Raw genomic sequence first — 11567 nt, 5'->3', positions numbered from 1 at the left:
TTTATCAAATTTACCCGGACATCCCCTGTTCTGATACAGTTTGCGCTCATATGGGATAACCGAGTTCACCAATTCAATCCAGGTTCTGAGGGAGGGACGTGAACCCCACATCCATCGTAGTGCCAATACCTTTCGTACCATAAATAGCGTCTCTCGCAGAAAAATAACAACATAGTGACCCCAAGTTTCCTCATCCCATACCCCAAACAAACAGACCAGTGGTTCAAGAGGAACAGGGACCTGCACCAGGGATGTCAATAACGACGTCACCTCTTTCCAGTATTGTAGGATAATAGGACACTGCCATATCATAGGAATAAAATATGCATCTGATGAGTGGCATCGCAGACATTTTGATAATTGGAATCGACCCATCCTAAAAAGTCGCGTCGGAGTCAAATATGATTGGTATATTATATATACCTGTGTCATTCTATTATTAATAGATGGGGACACCTTGATTGGAGACCCCAGAATCTCTTCCCATTCCTCTTCCTGCACATTGGGGATGATCCCTTCCCACTTCTCCTTAATCAAATTTATGGCCCATTCAGCTCCCACTGATAGCATGTATGTATACAAGGAGTAGATAAGGCCCTGAAGACCCTGTGAGTTAAGGATTCCTATCAAAGGCAGAGACGAGATAGCACAGTTCACGTCCATACATCTTATGTGCGACTGAAAGGCCAGTCTTAGCTGTAAGTAGAGAAAAAATTGGGACCTCGGGATACCATATTTAACCTGTAGTTCTACAGACATTAAGGTCCCATGATCATACAAATGACATATCGAGGAGACATTATACAGAATCCAGAAGTCAGTGAATGGGTGGTTCAACAGCACCGGGCCGGAAGATAATTGTTGTTCCATAACGGCATTTCAGCTATGATGTCCTTAAATCCAATTACATTCTTAATTTGCCTCCATACTAATCGCGCGAGTCGGAGTAGGGGTAATAGATGAGGGACATTGATTTTTTCCAACTCCAGGAAACCCAGTGGGTAGTCAGTTCGTGCAGCATGAAGCAAGACAACTTTCAGAGTTAGGGAGATAATTACCAGGCATCCATTTACTTAGGGCTTTAGCCTATCCAGCCAAATAATCTAGAATGAAATCTGTTAACGCCGCTCCACCTCCCTGTTTAGGTCTTTGCAGGGCGAATAACCTGAGTTTGGGTCTAGTTTTTCCCCATATAAAAGACGTAATTTGTGAATTCAAATTCGCAAAGAAGGATTTAGGTATTAGTACAGCACTGTGTTGAAGAGAATAGCTGAGCTTAGGGAGCAATATCATTTTGATCAGGTTAATGCGACCAGCTACAGATAGCGGGAGTTACTCCAAGTTGCAAATTTAAATTTAACTAGTTCCAGCAGTGGGTAGACTTTAAGTTGTAAGTCGAGTGTACTGTATTGAGATATGTGGATACCTAGATATTTCAAGCTAGACACCAAAGGCAGCGAGGAGAGGGTCCCAAGTCGGGACATCGGGGTACGGGAGAGGGGCAATAGGGCAGACTTCTCCCAGTTTATATATAAGCCCGAATATTTACTAAATCTATCTATGGTGGCAATCACGTGTATCAATGTTTCCTCCGCCCTATCCATAAATATCACCATCTCGTTTGCATATAAGCCAATGGTGTCTACACGGCCTGCTATATCTATACCCTTAATATCAGGGGAAGACCTTATGCATATTGTCAATGCCTCAATCGCAAGAGCAAAGAGGGCCGGGGAAAGGGGGCAACCCTGACGGGTCCCCCTGTGTAATGAATATGACTTAGATATGGACTTATTTGCAATAATACAAGCTTTGGATTTCATATATAGTACATTGACCCATTTTAAAAATTTATCACCAAAGCCATACCTCTGCAAGCATGCAGACAGGAAAGGCCTCTCAAGAGAGTCAAAGGCCTTGGCCATGTCCAGCGATGCCAATGCCCACTTGCTGTCTGGTATCAGGGAGCTATATTGGACCACCGACTGGACTCACCTGATGTTAATAGAAGTACTCTTTCTAGGCATAATGCCGGTTTGATCAGGATGTATAAGGTCCAATATAATTGAATTCAATCTGGTGGTCAGGACCTTAGTAAAGATTTTATAGTCCACATTTACTAACGATATGGGACGATAAGATCCACATTCCAAAGGGTCCTTCCCCTCCTTCCTAAGTACAATGATATTTGCCTCGTAAAAGGACTCTGGCATAGATTCTCCCCCCTAAATTGCCCGAAATACCTTTAACAGAAGCGGCGCCAATATATCCCGATATTTCCTGTATAGTTCAATGGGAAACCCGTCCGGCCCAGGAGCCTTCCCGGTGGCCATGTCTGCCATGGCATTTTCTATCTCCTCCAAAATAAACTCAGCGTCCATAAAGGCCCGCTGGGCGGGACTGAATGTGGGAAATGTTATATCTGATAGGTTGTCTAAACATTCCAAATTATCAGAGCCACTTTTAGATTTATATAATGACCTGTAGTAATCATGAAAACAGTTAAGTATTTCTTCAGTTGAGGACACCAATGAACCATATGATGCGTGAATCTGTAGTATTGTATTAGATGTATTGTGTTGGCGCACCAGAAAGGCCAAAAATGTACTTGCCTGGTTTCCTAATTCAAAATAGGACTGATGGGTAAAGAATAATTTACGTTTAGACTTAGTGTCTATATATAGGGTGTACAACCTTTGAGCAGTTAGCCACTCGATTCTATTGCCATTTGTCTGATTAGAAATGTATGCAGCTTCAGAATGTTTCAATCGTCGCTCCATCTCATCATCCTCCCTCGAGATTACCCGTTTGATATAAGAAATCATAGGGGATAAACAACCTCTCAAATATGCCTTAAGGGTATTCCAAAACAAATTGACATTCTGAGGTTCTGGGTGGGACGAGATGAAGTAATTCAACTGATCGATTGTTCTATCGGGAGATCCTATTAATTTCAGCCAGAAAGGGTTCAGCTTCCAGACTATCCCATTATTTAGTTGCCCATATTTAAGTTTAAGAATAACCAGGCTATGATCTGAGACCCCCCTACTGCCATGTTCTATATTATCCACCCAGATCGCTAGACCACTGGATCCGAATATATAATCTATGCGTGACAAAGAGCACCTAGTGGATGAGTGACAAGTATATTCCTTCACCTCAGGGTGACGCACCCTCCACAAATCCAACCATCCACTACCCTCCATGAACTGTGCCAGTTGGGATGGAGCCAGAGAGGGAGTCTCCCCAGGTATCCCATCACCCAATCTCAGTTTATCAAGACAATTGTTCATGACTAAATTAAAGTCTCCCATGCAGATGACATCTGCGTCCGGATAATTTAGGGCGAAACTCATCGCCAACTGGAGAATTGACGTATTAGCGGGGGGGGGGGGGGTTATAAACACACAGTGTGACATATTTCCTAGAATTAATCAGTGCATATACAAAAACAAAGCGACCTTCAGGATTCTTCAGGGCCTCACTGGCCTCCCACCTAACATCTCTATGAATCAATAATGAAACCTCTCTCGAGTAACTAGTATGAAATGCATGGATGAACCATTGCACCCATGGTTTCTGTACGCACGGAGCTGTATCCCCGGTCAGGTGCGTCTCCACCAAGGCCAAAATGGGAGAGTGATAATGCCTAATCTGCGAAAATACTTTGATTTTCTTTCGGTGGATTTAATACCCCTCACATTCCAAGTCACGCATATTATTTCAGACCCCATGCTAACTCATCTAGATATGGTGCACATTATTACTTGAATAAAATTTAGAAACATCTCACAGAAAATGAGATTGCTGTTGGCTGCGGCTTCTACATAAACAACAAATATAACCAATCTGAAAGAAAAAACAAAGTAAGAACCAAACAATATAGGAGCAAAGTCCTGTGCTCCCATCATTAAATAGACAAGGGGATACCATCACTGAACTCAGCGCACGGAATTGTTGTTAAACCGGACGCCTGCGGAAAAAGCTCCAATCAAACCATTAGTAAAATAATTCTGCTTGACAGTGGGTATATTAGGATTCCTTTGCAATAGACCCCTTATGGGACCACAGCCATTCAGCTGCGTCCACTGGATCCGTAAAAACAATGGAAGAACCTTTGTGGACAACTCGGAGCTGAGCCAGATAAATCATTGAATACATAACATTCTTTTCTCTAAGTAGTTTCTTAATTTCCATGAACTGTGCCTGCTGTTTCTGAAGTTCCATAGAGAAATCCGGAAAGATCGAGATCGTGGCATTATTAAACTCAATGGGACTTTTTTGCCGTGCCAAACGTAGAATAGCATCTCTGTCCTTACAGTTGAGGAGACGTGCCAGGAAAGGTCAAGGTGGGGCTCCCAGGGGAAGGGGTTTTGTAGGAACCCTGTGAGCCCTTTCTACGGAGAACGTTGGGGATAATTCATCTCCCAGAGAAGCTTTAAGCCAGCCTTCTAAAAATTGCTCAGTTTGCTGACCTTCCAAGCATTCTGGCAGACCAATGATCCGGATATTATTCCGATGCAGTCGATCCTCTAGGTCGTCCGCTTTTTGCTTCCAGGCGTTTATAGAGCCTGCCACTTTTGTCAGCTTGGCCTCCATAGATATAATGGTATCCTCTATCTGGGACACTCTTGTCCCCACTTCCGTAATGCGCCCCCTCATGATCTGCATGTCTTGCCGAAGACGCCCCACCTCAGTGTACACATCCTCTATTTTCCCAGTCAGGGATGTTCTGGTTAAGGAGATGGCCTGCATTAACTGTTCGGACACCTGCTTAAGGGTCAAGACTGTGTTGACCTAAGGGAAGGGGAAGGTAAACCCTTAACGCATTTCCTCAGCCCCTCTTAACCACTATTAATTAGACACGGAAACCGAATGATGGGTGAAAGTCGGTCACAGCTTTATTAAAACCTCTTTTATAAAATTTAACAACCATTTGAAAAACAGGCACTTAGCTTTCTTAAAACGCGCTAGCCGCTAAATGCCTTGCTCCATAGACGCAGGCAAGTTAGCCAGCAAGCCGTAGCTTAGTGCCATAACTTCTCCACCGCCACGGAGGATCCTGTCCTCAAACAGGACTCCGACCCCCACCCATCAAAAGCAATGCCTGCTCAATGCCATCTTGGAGACCAGAGAGGAAGATATCGAGCCCGATATCATTCAAGTGTACCCCATCGGGTCTCAACAACGCAGCATTGTCCCCTTCCAACTGTCTATGCCTAACCACTACTCCAAAACGTTCACAAACAAACTTAGAAATCCGAGCATTTATGTTCCTCCTGATGCGCTCCACTGCCATACCATCCCTCGCTCCTTGCCACACCGCCCTTGGAACAATTTCTGACCAGACGAACACCAATTCTTGAAAAAAACCATGGAATCGCTCCATGTCAGCTCGCATCATCGTAAGAAGCTCTGCTATTTTGGTGGGGAACATAAATCATTTCCTCCTGCATGCAAGACCAAAATTGTCGGACCCCTGGTTCCTCTTGCAATTGACACCACTTCCGGGAGAACTTGCGGCCATTGCAAACCCCTGATGCCTCTCCACATGCAGGACACATCTCGAAAACCTAAATGCCTCCCACCAGGGCGGCACTCCGCTCGCTGCGCTGCCCAAAATATGTATGAGTGTCCCAGCAGCCACACCGTTGGTCTAACCGAATCTGCAGAAAGAATTAAAACGTTAGTACAATAAATCCGGGCAAATATACCGAGCAAAACACGCTGAACGCCATCTCCCAATCCGCTGCACTTCAGCATCAGGCAAACCTTCCTTAGCAGCCTCCGTAGCCGCCCCAATGCGAAAAGAATGCGTGCCATAATCACGAACCGGCATTAGACATTTGTTGAACACAGCCTGAAATTGATACCTAGTCAATGGCGAAGAATCTGCGTGTGTGAAGAATTCACCACCGCATCTAATAACCAAGTATGCCGTCAGCAAAGCGACCGGGCACGTTGGGGAGTCTGAGGCATTCAGCAAAACCCAAGAACCCCGTCCCAATGTATCAGTTTTGAACTTCCTTATGCGTACCCGCACTGCTGTATCCAAGAAAACCACATCCCCAACTAGTAAACCACCCTCTGAACCGTGTTTTCCCCGCGGAACCAATTCCCCGACCCTTAAGGCGCCAAAAAATGCTAAACTAAAAGCCGCGGATATGAGAGTCGCTTCGAACTTCGAACTACAGACCTTTTGCGAAATATCTATCAGTTGGCCCAGTAAGACTAGTAAGATAGGGCGCCGGCACTCGCTAGTAGGGTGAATCCTCTTCCACCCCTTAATAGCCTGCCGAATAATAAAGGATTTCGTCACATCCACCCAACCCAATAATTGAAAATGAAAAGCGATGCCCGCCAAACGCTGCTGTACTGAGGTCCCCGACAAACCCCTCTCCCTCAAATGGCATAAGTACTCTATTGTAACTTGTAATCTCGCATCCCCACAAACTTGCACGGGCCTGGAACCCGCCAATTAGCACCATTCCATCCACGCCTTACCGTAAGCTAGCCACGTAGACGCGGTCACCGACGAGCGAACCAGTGACATCAGCTGTTCGTGACCACCTCCCACAGGTGTAGCGGACATCGGAAAACCTCCGGGAGAGCATTGGGGCAAGTACCTGATAGCACCTGTAAATCAGGGTGAATGGAAAAATTAGACATGCAAAGATCAGTTTCTTGTACCAGTTGAGCTCAAAGCCAGATATTAAATCTCAGACACAATAAAGCCAACCGGCGCAGCAGGCTCAATACCGGCTGCGACTTGGACGACATATGATTGATACATCTGGCCACACGCAAATCAGCGGTCTGCAGATGAATTTCCTGGTTACCGAGTAACTCACCCCAAAGCTCAATTGATACGACAATCGCAAAAATCTCACACAATGTCCCATCACGACATAACTCCGAACTCCGCCAAACATCCGGCCACGGCTCCCTACATGTCCTGTTCTCGAAAACCGCCAGAAAGCCAGTATCTGTATCTCCTGTGAAACGTAAACCCAAATCGCGAGCCATGCGGCGAGGCAACATGAAACAGGTATGACCATTAAACGTTTCCAAAAATGACCGCCACACTTCCAAATCTGCCTTTATAGTCCTAGTAACCCGCACCCGGTGATGGGGGCTAGACGCACCTTTAGTAGCCAATGACAGCCGACGCGAAAAAACCCTGCCCACGGGCATGATTCTACTGGCAAAAACAAAGAGACCTAACAGCGATTGCATCTGTAAGAGGGTAACCTTTTTAACTGACATGAATCCTTCAATCATCGACATCAATTTTTGAACCTTCTCACTGGGAAGACGATACACCATTGCGACCGTATCAATTTCAATGCCTAAAAACGATAAAACTTGCACCGGGCCAACGGTCTTCTCTTGGGACAACGGCACACCAAATCTCTCTGCAATGGACGTGAATGCCGCAAGCAACCTATGACATAAATCTGAGCCCTTTGGGCCAACGAAAAGAAAATCATCCAGGTAGTGGGTAACGGACCTGCTACCCGATTCCCATCTCACTACCCATTCCAGAAATGAACTAAAAAGCTCAAAATAATAACAAGAGATAGAACATCCCATAGGGAGACACATGTCATAGTAAAACTCGCCGTCTACTTGGCATCCTAACAGATGAAAACAATCCGGGTGCACTGGCAGCAAACGAAACGCCGAATCAATATCCGATTTTGCCAACCAAGCATCTTCTCCCGCAGCTCTGATCAACGTTACCGCCCGATCGAACAATGCATAAGACACCGACGCATCTTCAGGCGAAATCCCGTCGTTGACAGAACACCCTTTCGGATGCGATAAATGGTGTATCAATCGAAACGAACCCGGATCTTTCTTTGGAATAACCCCTAACAGCGACACTCTAAACTCCTGAAATGGCGGAATTGAAAAGGGGCCAGCCATCCTACCAAGGTGAACCTCCTTCTGTATCTTCTCAACAAGAACCTCTGGATGTTCCCGAGTTGATTTCAAATTCGCCGGGAAACCACTGTATCTATGCAGTCTGAACGGAATGAAAAAACCCTCAGAAAAACCAAAACGCAGCTGACCTGCTGCTTCTTTATTAGGATAACGGTCTAACCACGGTCCCATCTCGACTACGCTCACCGGCGTCCTTCCTATCAGTTTGCTGCGGCTTAACTGGCAACTTTCCTGCTGGTCGCGAACATTTACATGCTGGATGGGAACCGCCACATGCCGAACATTCATGCTTAAACTTGCAGAGGCCGTAGAATCTGCAGTGCCCTTCATTGAACAACCAACAGGCACCGGGTCTCCGCACGACCACTGAACTGGAGACTGTTGAGCTTTGTCCAGCAGCTGCTGATGGAAAGGGAGATTGCCTTTATGTCATCATCAGCCTTAACCAAACCTGGGTCGCTTTCACCCCCCAACCAATATCTGGATGTAGAGCCAACCTCCTCCTGAATTCTTCGTCATACCGCCACCATGCCGATCCACCATGAGCCTTATAAGAGCTGTAAATCAAATCTTGGTAAATAAAAAGCTCCGAACAACGACCCGGATGCTTCTGCCCCATAATGCAATCCAGCACTGCAAAAGCCTGCAACCAATTGTTCATGGTTTTCGCCACCTTCTGGCGCCCTTTATCCGCAAATCTCTCAAACATTCTCCTTTCCTTATCCACCGTATGTTGGTCCACTGCAATTAGCGACCAAATATCTATATAACCATTATTCCAAATTTTTGCTTTAGTTTCCTCGTCTATGTGCGACCCAAGTGCACTCACCCCGCAAAACATGGTATCTTTATACACTCCCGCTGGCGCGGTATCAACTTTTGCTTTGTCTTGTGCAACACCGGATGTTAATGGCAATTGCCCAATCAACGCCTTCAGAGCCGAAAGGACCACAGCATTATCCGCACTTTGCAGTCCCAAAAGGGAACACTCACCCGGGTCCACTGATGGAGGGACTCCCATCGATGGAGGTACTCCGGCTCCTGGACACACCTCTTGGCTGAACGTGCTGCGACTTGTAGCCCTGGGAGGTACGGTTGTCTCGACCAGGCTGGAAATCCTTGACTGTGCCCTCGACTCCCGCTGACTAGGAGGAGGGCCCCGGTCATGTTCAGGACTCGCAGACGTGCTGGACACCTCCGTCACCGAAGATGGGGAGCCACGCCTCGAGGACCGACGATGATGACGTCCACGAGAAGGTTCCCTGCGCCCCGACCGCCGAGACCTCTTCCTACTCCTCTGGGATGTGTGACGCTCCCGCCGCGAATGTGGGGACGACGAAAAAGAGGACGAGGATCTCCGGCGCCTACGCCTGTCCTCCCTCCTACCTGGGGAACCCTTTACCCCCACATGGACCTCTGCAACCCCTTCTGCATCCACAACGTTCGGTGCCAGGGCCGCCGGAAAATGGGCATCGTTATACAGAGCCCCAGTTGCCCCTGTACTTAAGCTACCCCTTGTGGCACTAACGGGCGTAATCAAAGGCGGCTGGACAGGGCTTGGCCCGCGGCTGCTGCAAAGCTGTGGCTTGGCCCTGTACCCCCCCAATGCCACCGTGGCCTGTTCTCTCATCGCCTCCTCCGCCGACCCAGCGGAGGAGGTACTATTCCTGTCCCCCATAATGGGACCCGCCGCTGTGACCGGCAGCTCCACGCTGCGCTGACCCCACACCTCCCTCCCTATACCCGCCTCTTTAGACGCCGCCCGTGGTGCGCACACACTTGCGCTGTGGCGTGCTGCTGTTGGGGACCGGGGCGCCACGTCCTGTAATGCCGCCGCCGCCTCACGTGCATCGGCGTCAGACCGGAAGTGAGGGGGTGGCGACTTCCACCTCACCGCGCGCCGCCCATGAACCCTGGCAGGCACCGGTGAGGCCTCCCGAAGACGCAGAGGAGGGCGGGTTCGGCGCTCGGACCGCCTGCCTCCTCCCTGCCCCCCCGCCGCCGGCTGCACACACTGAGCCACAGCGGCTTCGGCGGCCGGGGCCACCGCCGCTTGAACAGCGCTAGGGGGCATAACCGCCGAGGACAGGTGAGCGTTGATCCCCTCCACCAATGTCCGAAACCAAGGCTCACCCTCCTGTAGAACCCGAGCTAGCAGGGCCTCTATCAGAGGGTCTGCCATCTTCCTGCCAGTGCTAAAAAAGCACTTCCAGGACCGCAGTGAAAGGAGGAAGAGGAAGGGCTGTTAACATCCAGGGACTTTATATACGCAGGAAGGGGCTGTGCTAGCCCCTTCTTCATCCCAATTGGCTCCCCCATACCTAAACCCCACCCTACTAAATCATGGGAGGGCAGCTGCCATGCCTGAACCAAACAGGGGTAAGGGGAGGGTAGGAAAGGCAAACCCAGTCAGTGGCACTTTCCTTAATCAGATCAGTGCCCACCATTCTTCCTGATCACTCTCCTCCACACCCTCAGAGGGACGGTTTTTACGCTGAACCTGTGAGAAATTATTTCTGAGGGATCGTGCAGTATCAGAGGGATCAGTTCTGGCAAACTCTTTTATTTTTTCAGCAGCTCCTGACCCCCTGGGGCGATTGATGATCAATAGCAATATGGCACAGCAAGATAACTGAAATTATATGCTATGGGGATTTTTCACTCCCAGTCATAAACACAGCAGGGCTATTTTGTAGTATTAATGTCCCAAGAACGACGCAAAGCAGCTGGACTGTGTAAAATTATGGAGATTATAACAGGTACTGAGTCATTACCAGGATTTCATGTAGCCAGGGGGATCCACAGCGCTCGCAGAGACAGCAGCAGGGGGGTCCAGGGGCCCCTAAAGTAATGGCGCCGACTGGTTAAGTGTCTTATCAGTGGGGCAGCGTGGGGCCCAATTTTTCAGAGCACTTACCGCGCGTCCCCCTTAGATCCTCAGGATATGCGCTCACCTCCCGAGCAGCGCTGCAGTGATGGGGGCTGGCGCCACGTCTCTTACTGTCAGAGCGCACACCTTAGAAGATGGCCACCGCCTCATGCAGGCCCCGCCGTCTCCCCAGGCCTTTTCAGCTACCAGCTTACCAGAGCCTCTCAGCGTCCTCCTGCAGGGGCCTAGAGATGTCCCGGAGTCTAGGGGACCCGAAGCCAGTGAGTATGCCTTGGTAATCGGTCTACAGTGCAGGATAATTGCAGGATTGCAGGAGCTCTCCTAAGATGCGTCCTCTCTCCTCAGCTACATAGCCACGCCCCCCATATTTTTGATATAGAGATCCATCGAGATGTTTTCTTTGGCATCTTTGATGACAAGGGTATCTAAGAAATTAATTCTATTGGTATCATAAGTCATTATGAAGTTAAGACCAGGCCAGGAGGTGTTTAGGATAGTGAAAAAAGAGTTGAATTCGTTAATGGATCTACTCCATATGCAAAAGACATCATCTATATAGCGTTTCCATATCAGGAAGTTCTCCTGGAATAGAGGGGCGTCATAATGTTTTTTTCAAAGTCAGCCATATAGCAGTTGGCATATGGAGGGGCTACATTTGAGCCCATGGCTGTACCTGTGTACAGCCATGTGACTGAAGATAGTATTGATTCTGAAACATGAAGAAGTCACA

Source organism: Dendrobates tinctorius, unplaced genomic scaffold (genome assembly GCF_039654945.1).
Source record: "Dendrobates tinctorius isolate UK_male_01 unplaced genomic scaffold, ASM3965494v1 ptg000192l, whole genome shotgun sequence".
NCBI lineage: Eukaryota > Metazoa > Chordata > Amphibia > Anura > Dendrobatidae > Dendrobates > Dendrobates tinctorius.
Note: the sequence above shows the minus strand (reverse complement) of the source record.